The 15,586-nt window shown below is 41.4% G+C and overlaps 1 protein-coding gene across 4 annotated transcripts in view; it reads right to left on the reverse strand.

Annotated features, from left to right (window-relative positions):
- The window catches only part of LOC143886452 (putative alkaline/neutral invertase B), a 61,337-nt gene that overhangs the window by 33,582 nt on the left and 12,169 nt on the right, over positions 1–15,586 (reverse strand). The gene's annotated exons all lie outside the window — the stretch shown is intronic.

The following is a 15,586-nucleotide window of genomic DNA, read 5'->3' on the forward strand; positions in this document are numbered from 1 at the left end:
GTAACCAAAATGAACTTATTCTTTATCTTGAATACAAAATGAATTACCATATTTTCCTTGTGGATTCAATGTGTGCTTGAGGGCAAATTCCGATCTCGTGCTCAAATAAATGGAAAAAATAGAAATAGAAGTAAACCAAAGGATGAACACAGAGATTTTACGTGGTTCGGCCAAGATGCCTACTTCCATAGGCGAGAACATAATCTTTCACTGTGAGAAAACAAAATACAAGAATTACAACGGGATTAACCGGTGAACCTGCAAACCGCAACCCTTTTCTTGTCCACTCATCCAAGACCATACACAAGAAAACCCCAAGAGAGAGCCTAAGAGGAATCTCTATCACCATACACAAAAAAAACCCAAGTGAAAGCCTGAGAGGAATCTCTCTCTCTCTCTCTCTCTCTCTCTCTCTCTCTCTCTCTCTCTCTCTCTCTCTCACACACACACACACACACACACACACACACACCTCCACGCCAAAAGAGCAAAAAGAAACATCTCACGTTTTCCTCTCTTCATCGCCTCCTCTCTTTCCTTTTCTTTTCTTTTTTCAGATTTCTCACCACAACTACGAAACCTAGTAGTGGGAAACAAGGCAGCTTTCCCAACAATCTCCACCTTGGCTTGTTTCCTAGCCACCTGAAGATATTCCGTAGATGTCGCCACCAGTATACTGTCGCCACAAACCATTATTGGCCTTCCGAAGTACCTACACAACATTGAATCATCCCAGTTCTGACTGCGCCTAACTCAATCAACATGGCCAATGCATATGTAGCTGCCAACCTGTTGGCTCAACCAGTTAATCTTGCAGAGGGTTCTCGATCTGTCCTTCCCATCAAAGGAGCACTCACCTCCTCAATATCGTCTGCAATCTAGAAACTTGTTTCTGCACCAACTACGAAACAGAACTGCAATAGTATAAAAGATTAAACAACGCCATCTCCAACAGCTTAGTTTTTGGAGTAGTTGGCTGTTTTACACGGTATCAAAGCAAAGGTCTTGTGTTCAAAACTCCTTGATGTTAAAAAAATCCCCACGTAATGGACAACCCAAAAGAGGGTGCCACGTGTGTCGCATGTAGGCCAACCCTAAGAAGAGGGGCCACACATGAGGGGGAGTGTAAAAGTATAAAAGATCAATCTCCAACAGCTTAAGCTTTTGGAGTAATTGGTTGTTTGACAAGAACCTACACAAGTACTTGCCATTCACGCATCATTTTCGACCATCCATCAAGATCTTAGGAACACTAGTCACTGTGTCCCCAACCAAATGATATAATCTGAAACACTCGGTATCCATTCGACTTCCCATCCCTTTCCTTAAACGCCTTATCTAGTCCCTGTGAACAAGGATGCCCTTCACCCTCATCTGCCAAGGGTGAAACTACTCTTTCTGTCAAACATGTGGATGTTAAACTAGGTAGAAACCGATTTTACCATCATCTCATATCACCCTCGTTGCGGAGCTTCACCTCGAACAAGAATCTCTTGAACAATCTTTCTACTTCTGACAATCACTGCAATTGTGATCTAACAACAACACCTATGATCGCTCCAACTGCCGCTCAATGACTATCGCTATAATCAGAGCTCTGATACCAGTGGAGAAAATCCGTCGAGCAAAATTTGATCCGATCGTGTACAAATAAATGGAAAAGTAGAAATTAAAAGAAAACCATAAGATAAACACTGAGGTTTTTCAGCCAAGATGCCTACGTCCATGGGTGAGAACATGATCTTCCACTGTGAGAACACAAAATACAAGGATTACAATAGGATTAACCCACAAACCACAACCCTTTCCTTGCCCACTCATCCAAGACCGTACACGAGAAACCCAAGAAAACCCTCACAGAAAGGAGAGAAAACTATTTCCCTCTCCATCTCTCTCACCCTCTCTCTCCCCCTTCTCGTGTTCGGCTCACCTCCATGCCAAGAGAGCAAAAAGAAACATCTTACGTTTTCCTCTCTTTCCTTTTTTTTTGGTATCCCACCGCAACTAGGAAACCTAGTCGTGAGAAACAAGGAAACTTTCCCAACACTACTGATTCCAGAAAGCTAACAGCAGAGAAGGAAAACAATTGCTTGCTGAAGGAGTCGACGTAGACAAAGACCAGTTGGTTGGTGGGGAAGATATAAGGGGTGATGACGAGTATGATTATGAAGATGACGGGGTAGTGGTCAAAGGTGATATTGAGCTGTCTTTAGTGATGAACGAGAATTTAATTGCACACTGATGTCAAGATGTTGAGGATTGCCTTCACAACAATGTATTTCAGCCCACTTGCACTATTTTTTTTTTTTTTATGACATAGGGTATCCCCACCCCATTTTAGGGCGGGACTAATCCCTATGGATGCACGCAATCACCCGTAAACCACGTTCATCGAGTAACTCTGAGGGGACTCGAACTCGGGTCTATGGGGAGCAAACCCATGACGCTAGCCGAAGTGCCAACCCCATCCGGGTTAGCCCAGTTGCACTATTGGAGGGCGAGTTAGCAAGCTGATAATTAATAGTAGTAGTTGTGAAAATATTGTATCACGAGAGGTCGACAAATGGATCTTAAGACTGAAAAGCGTCCATAGCCATAGAAGATTTCTTGCTTCAAGAAAGGCAATGAGGTACATGTTACTAAGTGTTGTTTGGTTAACTTATGTAATGTTAATAAGTTGTCGATGATGAAGAAAGAGAAAAGTTGAGAGATAAGAAAAAGAGAGATGAAGAAAAGTGAGTCAAAATCAGACCTCTCACAGAATATGATATACACACACACACAAAATCAGACCTCATTCTCAATCTCTTATCATCCCTCACCCTGTTTTTATTTTTGAAAATCTGATTGGGACTTGGGAGTTTAACCTTGTTTGTTTTCAGATTTAGAAAACTGCTTGGGAGTAACAATGTAGAACTAGAAAGCTCTCTGGTTGTTTTGGATTTTTAGAACTGTTTGGGTCCTTTGGGATGAAAATCATAAGATAAGAATCAAGAATGCCTAAATGACTAGTAGGAAAAAATTGAAAAGACAAAACTTTGGAACAAAAATAAAATTTTCCTCCAATCCTGGAGTATAGAAACAAGAGAGGATCTCAAGTTATAGATCCAGTGAAGTTATCAACAAGTTTCAAAGGATACTTGGGAAGGGAGATAAACCAGTACGAGTAATTCTTGTGAATAAATTGATAATGGACCTCTAATACATTTGGTGCATAATTGCAAAACAGGGTTGGAGGCAATGTGGATAGCACCTCCACTTGATACCTGTGTAGAATATTAAGTGAGGAGAGCAAGAGCACAAGTCAAGAATTGCTCAAAGACACACAGTTCCACCAAGAGCCAGGATATTTAGAATTAACATTTGAGACGGGAAGATGGTTTCTTCACTCCTTTTCCATGATCTTTTAGTAACCCAGGAAGAAGAAGATATCAGATGGCCGTACCCCATTCAACTCAGGGTCAACACACGTACATGAGGTGTTAACTGCTATGTAATGCGCCAATATAAAAAAAATGCCATATTGTTCCATTCTTGAGGACAAATATTGGCTTACAATTTGGACAAGTAAATAGATTTCAGGCCATTTGATGGGAAGGTATAAATGATTTGGAAAAGTAAATAGATTTCAGTAAAGAAATTGGAGTGAATCAAGCAATTGATATTCAACAAGTGTAACAAAAAATTGGAGTTAGTAAGATAGCACAATGGAATAATATCCCAGAAGATAAAGTAATCTCTAAGAATCTATGCAATTCAAAATCTAGTTATGAACTGTAGATGCACAAGATCCTTCACCCGAAATTGTTCATGTAAGCACTTCATTCAAAAAATGGTGATGGCATTAGGGGTGAGCATTATTCGGTTAAAACCGAATAACCGAACCGAACCGAATTGGTCGGTTCGGTTCGGTTTCGGTTTTTCTTTTTTGGAAATCCGGTTATTCGGTTTTGGTTTCGGTTTTCTCAACAACAAAAAATTCGGTTAACCGAATAACCGAAATTATGGATGAAAACCATTTTTTTTTCAAAAAAAAAAAGTGCTATATATGCACTCCGTAGGATGATCAAAACCGTCCATTTGATTGATCACAACTTAATTAGGTTGTGCTCAAAAAATCATTTCGATCGGATGATCCTAGCCCTCCGATCCAAACCGAAATTTTGATTTTTTCCCTCTTTTTCTCCCACAATTAACCGGTTATAACCGAATAACCGAATTTTTATTTGGTTCGGTTTCGGATAATTTCGGTCCGGTTTCGGTTACCGAAATTTGGTAACCAAAATTATTTCGGTTACCAAATTTCGGTCTATTCGGTTCGGTTTAAACCGAATAACCACCCCTAGATGGCATCAATCACCAAATAAGGTCAGATTCATAAATAGTTATTTTAAGTTGCATTGACTCACTGTGTATCTAACATTTAGTTATTTTAAGTTGCTTTGACTCACTGTATATCTGAAATTTAACTGAATTCAACAAGGTATGTCTCATTTATATGGTTTTTTCAGTTGACTGTTGTTGCATTTGCAAAAAACCATCTCGAAATTGCAACTTTCTTTAATTTGGTTACAAGTGTTTTCAGTGTTGTTGAAGCATCATGCAAGCGCCGTGATATTCTTTGTGACAAAAGAACCACAGAAATTATTGAAGCGCTTAAAAATAATGAACTTTCTAGTGGTCTTGGTTTGAACCAAGAGACTAGGCTTAGACGATACACGTTGGAGTTCTCATTATGGTTCTCTTATCGGTTTGATTCTCTTGTTTTCATCTGTAATTGATGTGATTGAAATTGTTGTAGAAGATAGATCGAATTCAGAGCAAAAAGCAGAAGTAAATAGGTTGTTAGATACACTACAAAGATTTGATTTCGTATTTAGCCTACATTTGATGAAAGCTTTGTTGGGGATCACAAAGGAGTTGTCTCAATCACTGCAGCGAAAAGATCAAGATATCGTCAATGAGATGAAATTAGTAAATATTTCTAAGCAACGGTTACAAGACATGAAGGATAATGGGTTGGATTCTCTTTTGGTAGACGTTTCTATTTTTTGTGACAAGTTCCTAAAATGGATGATATGTTCTTTCCGCTTTGTCGATCGCGACGAAAAGCTCCTCAAGTGACAAATGTATATCATTACTGTGTAGAACTTTATTGTTTAATTATAGATATGCAACTTCAAGAGCTTAACAACAAATTTGACGAGACAAATACCGAATCGCTACTTTGTATTTCATGCTTGAATCCAAGAAATTCATCCGCCGCTTTTGATAGGCAAAAGCTTATTCGGCTTGCTCAATTTTATCCATATGAATTTTCAGAAATATAATTGATGGTTCTCGACAATCAACTCGAGACGTTTATTTTCGATATGCATTCTCAGAATGAATTCTCATCACTAAATGGGATTGGGCAACTTGCTGAAAATATGGTTGAAACAAAAAGGAACATCTTGTATCCATTAGTCTACGAATTGGTGACTTTGACGCTAACCCTACCAGTTGCAACTGCCACTGTTGAAAGGGCATTTTCTACAATATTGTAAAAAACCGACTACGCAACAGGATGGGAGATCAATGGATGAATGATAATTTGGTTACATTTATTGAAAAATATGCATTTAAGCTAGTTGACAATGAGGCAATCATGCATCAGTTTCAAAACATGAAAACCCGAAGAGGGCAGTTGAGTAAACTTTCTGTCATCATTAAAAAAAGTTGTAAATGTTTTTTTTTTAAATTAAAGTAGTCTTTTTTTTAATAATTACTTTTTTAGATATGGAGGTAAGGTGATATGTCCCCCTCTTTGTACTCTTTTTTCATATATAAAAAAATTTAAGGTACCAGCCCAGATTCCTAGATAAATTTCTGGTAAGTGATTTTTTTAGTTAAAAAAAATCCATATGTCCCCCTCTTTGTACTCTTTTTTCATATAAAAAAATTTAAGGTACCAGCCCAGATTCCTAGATAAATTTCGGGTAAGTGATTTTTTTAGTTAAAAAAAATCCACCTCCCACCCTACCCCCCCCCCCCCCCCCCCGGCGCCCGGGGCAAATTCCTGGCTGCGCCCCTGTGTGTGCGTGTGTATATATAGGGTTGTACAATGAGAAAGACTAAAATGTCTTTAGAAGGGCACATAATTACTTAACCCTTTTAACACTCCCCCTCAAGCCAGAGTGTATGTCGTACAACTCCAGCTCATCACAAATATCACTCAACTTACACTTTTCCATTGGTTTGGTAAACATATCAGACAATTGATCTCCAGATCAATTTAACACATACCTTATTTCTCCCTTTTGGAGCTTCTCAAGAATGAAATGACAATCTACTTCAATATGCTTAGTCCTCATAAAAGATTGGTTTTGAGGTGATATGAATAGCCGTTCTATTTGAGACGATATGAATAGCTGCTCTAGAGTCTAATACATGTACATAGAAAAAGCAACCACACTAACAGAGAGTATGGTATTCACACATCTAACCAGATAGGAATTGAAAAGGGCAAATCTAGGTCAAAACAATCAATGAGAAAACGTTAACAACATGAATGGCTATATCACATATGGAGAGATACTGTTCATTGGTTATGGGGAGCTCCAGAGTGAAACACCATCAATAAACCAACATCAATAATGTGCATGTGTTTCATGTCTGCCACTTCATATAAAGATGAAATATGAGGACAAGAAAATTGTTCTACTATGTCACAAGAATGACAGAATCATTGAAAGGCTTGAGATGTGTACTCCATTCCCATCACTCATCAAATGTTTCATATGTGTTCCATAGTGCTCAGTGGGAATGGGAGCAAGAAAACGTAGAAAAGTTGTCACATTTGGGCTTAAGAAAATATATCCAAGTAAAGCAAGCAAAATGATGAGACAATCCTACGGCCAATATTTCAATTTTAAGGTATCATTTTATGTGTCTTTTGTGTCCCTTAAGTTATAAGAGGGGTATCACAATCTTTTCCCACCAATATAATTTGCTTTCTTAAGGTTGTAGGTATTTAAAATGGGGCCCACATGTTCATTCGAAAATCTTAAGTGATAGGGGCATTTAAGTCATTTGTAATTAATCACTTAAGTTGTTAAGGTACTACGAGTACAGGCGCCCACATTGCAACATGACGGAGTAATTGTATTTGTGCAACGTGAAATTGGGTAGTTTCTATGATGAGGTAGGAGTCCTGGTGGGTTTGAAGAGTCTTGGTTTACATGTAGTAGGGGGAGTCCATGTAATAGGATTTTATTTCAATGAGGAATTAATAATTAAGTATAATATAAGCCCTAATTAGAATAGGAGTTGCTTTGCAACAAGAATTAAGATTTTTTTTAACTTTCATATGGCTTGCATAGCCTATAGATATGAAAGGCCTACAAGTGCTGAAAACAGTTGAATATTAGAAATTGATGCTTTCTTATGTTGATTGGGTGTGATGCCTTTTTTGAAGTGAAATGCTTCATAGCAGTTCAGTTTTCTACGCCAAAGATCCTCTTCCCCTTTATTTCTTTCTTTCTTGTTCTTCTCCTCCACACACACAACACCCCCCCCCCCCCCCCCGGCGACCACCACCACCACTCACTTTCCTCTATCGGCTATGTGAATCCAGCACCTTCCAACCATTGCTTTCCCCTCCTTTTCTCCTCTTTTCCTCACCTTACAAGCCACCACGACTGTTAGCCCCCTTCTTTCCCCTTTTCTTTGTCTTTCTTTCTCCATTATTTCCCCTCTCTTCTCTTATTTGGATGCATTTACATCACAAAGTCATCCACAAAAAGAAAATTGTAATGTGACCTGAAAAAGGATGCAATGGCAGGGCCCCACACATCAAAATGAATTAATTCAAACGGAAAGAAAATCTTGATTTATTTTATGATATAAAAGAAAGTTCATCATGCTTCCCGAGTTGATAACGACGACATAATTGTACCCAAAAACTTTATGAAAAAGAAAACTTAACTATTGAGAACTTAAAATTGCAAGACACGCCCTTAGTATGAGTGAGATGATAATTCGACAGCCATACCGATGACAGAAGGGATGATGCAAATGCAGAAAATACTTCTACATCGGAACTAGAAGAAGACCCCAAGTCTCATGATGCAAACAGAAGACAAAGATTCTCTCGATGAAATCCCCTTGCAAAATTTTCCCTGATTTCAGTGCATACGTCAAGAATACTAGAAGAACATAAAGAAGATGATACAAACATTGAACCAACATGTGTGTGAGAGGACCCATCACCCATGACAACATGGGATGAACCCAAATAGTAATAAAGATAAGAGAGATTACATCCATGACAACTTGGGATGAACCCAAATAATGATGAAGAGGAGAGATTACCTGAGGTGAATCATTTGAGATATGGTGTGACACCTAATTCTAACACTTATGAAGCTTTAGAGGGTGTAGAGAGAGCCTATACGATGAGTGGGTGTTGTGTGAGAATTTTGTTGATAATGAGTGTTGAAGAGGTTATATCGGTTGGACGCAATGTGGTTCTAGTGGCCATGGATTTGGCAACTTAGGACCCAAAAGGTTAAGCCCAGCACGATAGGTCATGGTGGATCCTGAAGAACGAGGGTAAAAAAGAGCTCGAGTTGAGCAAAAAGTTGTGAGAATGCCCCAAGCTGGAAGATGGCTAGAAGACTGGCAATGCCGCCATTGCCACTACCATAATTTTAGCTGGCGGAAAGTTTGCAGGATCTGCAATCGAGTTGTGGTGCATCCGGTTGCGGGGGGAAAGGGGGGTGCTTTCATAAGTAATCGAAAGATAGGTAACGGGAATTGGCAATGCCTTCCCATTCGGGACCTCAATTTCGAGTGGCGAGAAAATTGTCGTTGGTGCCACTGGAATAAAATCCCTTCCAAATGGGTTCCTCGCTCTTTACCCCGCCCCCTAGCCCACCCGGATTTAGCCCATATGAAAGATGATCTATGGCCTGACACTGGTACGATCTCTCACAAGATTGGAGGATCCCCGATCTTGTGCATTTCAGGTAAGGAAGTGGATGTTCGAATGGAATCCCTAAAGTCATGTTTGATTGGGAAAAGGAAGAGCCCTAACGGATCTTTAGAGGACACTTGGCTTTGGGTACAAAAGATTTGGAATATCCTATCACTGCAATGCACATGTATTCTGTCGGAAGATGAGCTTCTTTTTATGTTTGACTCTGAATTGCAGGCCTTCAAAGTTCTTTCTAGTAGCCCTAAATCTTTGGAACCTCATTTGTGTTCGCCTGTTCCGTAGAATAAGGAATTCGTTCAAGGTGAGGAAGCTATGTGGGTTAACCTCTATGGCATTCCTTTACATGCTTGGGCCATATCAACGGTGGAGCCGTGGAGGCCATCAGAATTTTGCTTGGAAGAGTCATAGAAACAAAATTGGAAGGAAATCACCAGCATTGCAAGAGCTTCATCTCGGTAAAAATTCAAGCTTCCCGAAGGATTGTCTCAGGCTCTTTTGCTGAAATTAGAATTTTAAATCATGTCTACAGGATTGGATTGAAATCCCTGAGAGTTCTGGGTCACTTGCCCCCTTGGCCCGACGGGTCTCTTCCGCCCGTTTGGCTTTGGTCCCGATCGCGAGGCCGAGTCGGGGCCCCGAAAACATTTCCGCCCCCCATCTGATTTCAAATTTCAAATGTCCATTTTCTGGCGCTCTGCCCAATGCAGGTCGCTTTGCGCCTGTTTTGGCAGGCCTCCAAGTCAGGTGAGCTTGACGGTAGAGCCCGAGGTGCTGACTTCCATGGCTGTTAAACAAAAAGTTAATTGGTTAGGTGTTGAGGATCTTGGTTCAAACCCTTTAGTCGGTGGGGGCCAACCTAGGCCTTGACCCTTCTTTTGGTTTCTAGGGTTGGCTTCTAGAACATTATAGGGTTTCACTCTTTGTTCTTTATCTTTTGAGGGTAGTTTCGTCTGCGTCTCTGTTTGGCTTGTCCTCTCCTTTTTCCTTCTTTCGGATTCTTGAGGAGGGTCTCTTTAGTCCTTTCGCTTAAAATTAATTTTTGTAGGTCCTGTTTCGTGATTAGCTTTAGGGTCGCTTTTAGGGTTTTTTAGCTATGTTCTGCTTCTTCGCGCCCCTTTGGAGGATCTTCCCGTATTTTGTTTCTCAGCGCGTTTCTCGGTTTCCTGGTGGATCTGGGTTCCGGTCTTTAAGATACTAGTTTGAGAATGGAGAATTAAGGCGCTTCTAGTAGTCCTTCTATCTCCTCTGATGGTAGAAGAATGTGCTTATCTATAGAGGTAATGATTCTGGAAGACATCCTGAGGAGGATTATAGTAATGGTTTATGATGAAGGAAAGGCCGCTATCATGGACCCTTGGCCCAAAGAGGTAGCAGATGATTTACTTCGAAAGCAGTGGAATATTTTCAGACAAGAAGCTCAGGACTGCCCATACACCCTAACCCGTCTCACTAGGGGTCAAGGGAGATTAGGGAAACCCAATCACCTCTTTTCACACATCCTTTCTTTAAATTCCTTTTGGCTGAAGAAAAGGATGCAAGGAGGCTTAACTGGGAAGCCAACAAAATCGTCGGTATCCGGCAAGTGGAAGAAAGGATTGCGGATAGAAAAATCCATAGCCGCCTGGGGCAAGTTCCGGAGGAGCTTCTCATAGAAATGCCGGATTTTCTAATCCAGCATATCTTGGACGAACTTGAGAAGTGTGCGGTTTATACTTCCCGGGGAGCAAGTTTTTGTTCATGTCTGTACCATCTACCCATCGCCCAGAGGTACTTGTTTTAGGATAATCAGAGTTTTTGTGCAATCTCAGAAGAATACAGATGAAAGTTTTTTGGAAATGCAATAGATAGTTCAAAGAAGGCATGTTAGAAAAGAGAGAAAAGGGATGTTTACGTTTTTATGTTATATTTGTATGGTTTACTTGGCATTGGTATCGGGTATGCCCATGCCAAAATATGTTAATCACTTGTAATTGCAGGCTGGGACTTCTGGTTCCCAATGCTTTTTGAGAATTAATGAAATATGTCACTTTTTCAAAACAAAAAAAAAGAGCTCGAGTTAGGCACCTAGGATTAGGTGGAGTGGAACGGCGTCGGAATTGTTGCCTAGTGGGTACCGAGTCGTCGGATGGGATTTTTGTGGAGTGGCCACCGGTGCTAACTCGGTCCCCTTAGGAGGAGATCATGTTTTTTGTGAAGTGGCCACAGGTGCCAACATGATCCCATTGGGAGGAGAACTTGCCAACAACAATTTTCCTATCGATTCCTGGTCGCTTGTCAAGAATAAGAGATCAAAAAGAATCGATAGGATATCAACTCGTAGAAGGGAGGGTGGTTTTGGTGATTGGAGGTGCTGCAAATGTGGGTTTAGAAATTTTAAAAGAAGGAAGGTTTGTTGGGAATGCAAGAAAATCTGGTCAAGCTTGGATTATAATTTTCCACCTTATCAGAGTAGGTTTGTTCAGGATAATGAGTGTCAGCAGGAGGTAAGTCCGGTGGAGGAGATTCAGGTCGAGGCCCTCCCCTCAGTGAGAACCGTAAGCTTTGAGCCTCAGATTTCAGAAGGAGTGAGCTTCAATGTGGAAGTCGTCCCTCTGCAATCTATTAATAATGCTGAGTTAGGTATTTGGGATAGAATTACCCCTGGGTGGTCAGGGGATTTTAAGGGTATGGAAAGGTGGTTGAGAAGTAGGAGGGGTATTAACTGTGAAGTTATTGTGTACAAACTTGGAGAATTTGAGATTCTGATTTCTTCTCAGATGGGTGTGGATAGACATCAGCTTATAAATGAATGGAAGAATGCAATAAATTCTCCTTTTTTGGAGCTTTTACTATGGGATCAGAAGTTCCAGTCGGAGGGGTGCATCTATTGGTGGAACATAGAAGGAGTTCCACCTCAGGCATGGTGTGAGGAGAATTTTCGAAGGATTGGGGAAAAAATTGGCACAATGGTTGAATTGGATCCATCCTGTCAAGCTGGAAAGGGTTATTCCCTTGCAAAGGTGCGCATTTCTGTAGTAGGGTGTCTAGGACAGGAGTTGCCTATCCAAGTTTCTCTGGATGGGGCAGTCAGATGGGTGAGAGCTTGGAAGGTGGAGGCGTTTGAAAGGGCGGATTTGCAGGGTTAAGTTCTGGTAGCGCGGGTTTAGAAGAGGCAGCGAATGCGGTGGGGGATCTTAGGGAGAAAGAATCAAATTCTGGCAATAAGGTCTCTAGGGAGGAGGAGGTAATTCTGACCGGAAAAGATCTTGCTGATCATGAGGCGGTTTCGGTGGAAGTGGTGGCGCATGATAGTGCTTTCGGCTATCTTGAGCTGCATGGGGTGCACGATAGATCAGAGACACTTGGCGGAGTTTTCGAAATTCAAAACACTCTATCTCCTGTAGGGTACAGATGGCGCAGTATCTGTGGGGGGAGCCCTGATAGTTCTGACTTGATGGACCCCATCTGTCAAATCAATAGTTTCTTCGATATTATCGAAGCTCTTTCTCCGAGACCCTTTCAAACGGAAGATTTTATTTCCTATCGGGAAGCGGGTAACGTGCTTTCCCATGGGGAGGCTTGGGAAGTGGGCTTTTTGTCGCCAGTAGTGGGTTCTGGCTCCTGGGGCGGGGCCCATCTTTCTGAGGAAGGGGTGTTTGGACTCTATCTCAATGGGCTTGGGCCCGATCGCTGAAGTAATGAATGGTGTGACTCGGATCCTCCTGTTAGCTTTTCAAGACAAAAGAATTCTATATCCAACTCTATCAGGCCCAATCGTTATTGTTTAGGAGAAGGAGGTGAGGATTTTTTATCTCTTTCTTGTTCTTCGTTCTCACCTGAGGCTAGGACTCTGAGATTAGAGTTTCCTTCCAAAGGTTGTAGCACGAAGTCTGGTGTTTCGAGATCTGTTCTGGCAGATGTGGTTTCGCAGCTTAATTTCGATTCGGTTGCAGAGGATGATAGCCTCAGGACGGTCGAAAAAGGAATCGAAGGGAGAAGCTTCCAAGGGGGTTAGAGTTTGTCCGTTGAAGTTTTAAAGGAGGCCGGTGCTCAGGTTAACCAGATCGTATCTAGTGTTTGGATGCGATGCGGGGTTTGGGTGGCTGCGACAGTGGGATGCGACGGTTCCTGGAATATTATGGAAATAGGGAAGCCAGATTTGGTTATCATAGTGGATAATCTTGTATATTTTGATCTGGAGAAATTCCGCAATTGTAACTTTATCCACTGCCCGTAGAAGCAAAGCTCCGGTTAAATCTTCAATCGGATGATATGGAGGTGTGGGTTTTGGGAGAGGTACCCCAAAAAAGGTTCGAAATTTCTCCAGACATCAGAAAATTTGTCAGGTGGAAGCCAATCAATTGCCTTAGGATTTGTCAAAGGCTGCACATCCTGACCTCCCTTTTCCGGTGAGGGCTTCGATGATGGATCTTTTGGAGATATCTGAAGACCCTCCGTGTGAGAATCTAAGGGTTATTTCTCAAAAGGAGGAGGTCGATGTTTTTGTGTGTCATACTCTGGAGGTTAGCAAGGAATTGGGTTTTATTTATGCCAGACCCGAAGCAGATTTTATTTCTGAAATTCAAGCAGCTGAGATGAGAGATTCGGCGAATAAGGAGGCGTTGAGCAAGGGAACTGGAGTCTTCAAGGAGGAAAATTAGAGAATTACAGAAGCTGAGGATGGATTTAAACTTCGATAGAGAAGCGCAAGTGGATGAGGAGTCTAGTGATCAGAAGAGAAGAACCCCAAATGGCAGGAGGGGGAAGCAGTATGTGAAAACTGGTTTGTGATGAAGATTCTTTCTTGGAATGTTAACGGCCTGAACCATCAGGATAAGAGAATTCAAGTGAAGGACTTGGTTAGAAAGTTAAAACCGGATCTTATTTGTTTACAGGAGACAAAAATGGAGGTTGTAAATAGAGGAGTTGTCAGAGGTTTCGGAGTGCATGCAGAATGGGATTTCTCTTTTGTAGGATCTTCCGGAGCTTCTGGTGGGATCTTAGTAACATGGAATGAAAATGTTTGGAGAAAACAAGATGAATGGAGGGGTAGGTTCTCTCTGTCGGTGGCCTTAAAAAAGGAGGACGACTATTCAATGTGGTTGTTTTCAGGGGTCTATGGGCCGGTCCTTAGAGCTGAGAAAGGATTGTTTTGGGAGGAATTAGAGAAGGTTAGGGAGTCTTATTCTTTGCCTTGGTGTATTGGGGGGGACTTCAATGAAGTTAAAGAAGTGGGAGAAAGAATGGGTTGTGTGAGATCTAATGCAAACATACAAGCGTTTGCGGACTTTATTACAAAATATGAGCTAATTGATCTTCCTTCAGCAGGAGCTTCTTTTACTTGATCTAGGGGTCCTAACAGGAGTCGTCTTGATAGATTCCTTGTTAATGCTGACTGGCTTGTCTTGGTCTCTAACAGCTTTAATAGAGCCCTGGTGCATTCGGTCTCGGATCATTGCCCTATTTTCCTTGATCCGCATCTTGAGTCGTGGGGCCCTCCTCCTTTTAGATTCGAATTGGCTTGGCTTAATTATCCTAACATGGAGGTCAGATTGGGAAATTGGTGGTCTTCGTGTAGTGTGGAGGGTCCTGCAGATGTGGTGATTAGGAAAAAACTCAGATTTGTCAAGAATAAATTAAAATAATGGTCCAAGGAACAAAATCATGTGGATCAGGATAGGAAGTGGTGGCTGGAAAATCGGTTAAAAGAATTGTTAGCTCTGGAGGAGTGTAGGTTAAGTTCCGAGGTAGAATGGGAAGAGTTGGGGAAAGCAAAGCAGGAACATAAAGGGTTGTTGTTGCAGGAAGAGATGTCTTGGAGACAAAAGTCCAGGGTGCAATGGCTAGAGGAGTGAGATAATAATACAGCTTACTTCCATGCAATGGCTAGTGCTAGAAGAAGAGCAAATAGGATCGAGTCTATCTCAGTGAATGGTATTCTTTGACTTCTAAGGAAGAGGTTTCTTCGGCTATTGTTGAGTTCTATGATTCATTATATGCTTCGGAAAGGAGTTTGCGTCCTATTCCTGAGGGAGTGGAGTTCAATAGCCTGAATTTGGAGGCAAGCGCGAAATTGGAACAATCATTTGAGGAAGAAGAAATTGAGAAAGGTTTGTTCTCGATCTCTAAAGATAAAGCACCTGGCCTGGATGGCTTCTGTTTAGGCTTTTTTCAAGTGTGTTGGCCAGCGGTGAAAAGAGTTTTATGATGGAATGGCACTCGATAGGGGTACTGGGGCTACATTTTTATCCTTAATTCCCAAGGTTAAAGGAGCTTCTAAGGTATCTGATTTTTGTCCAATCAGCCTGGTTGGATGTTTGTACAAGGTTTTGGCCAAGGTACTAGCTGACCGTATCAAAGTAGTGCTTCCTTTTGTAATTCGGATAGTCATAGTGCTTTTGTTAGTAAGAGGCAAATTCTGGATTGTTCCTTAATTGCGAATGAAGTTATTGACTCATATGCCAGAAGTGGATATGGGGGTGTGTTGTGTAAGCTAGACATGGAAAAAGCCTATGATAGAGTGGATTGGGATTGTCTGGATTACCTGTTGGGGAGGATGGGATTCGGAAAACAGGTGGAGAGGTTGGGTGAGGAGCTGCATCTCCTCGGCATGGTTTTCCGTGCTGGTAA

This window comes from Tasmannia lanceolata, unplaced genomic scaffold, assembly GCF_043159265.1.
Source record: "Tasmannia lanceolata isolate RefF3 unplaced genomic scaffold, GAP_Taslan_0.1 ptg000011l, whole genome shotgun sequence".
In the NCBI taxonomy this organism is placed as follows: Eukaryota; Viridiplantae; Streptophyta; class Magnoliopsida; order Canellales; family Winteraceae; genus Tasmannia; species Tasmannia lanceolata.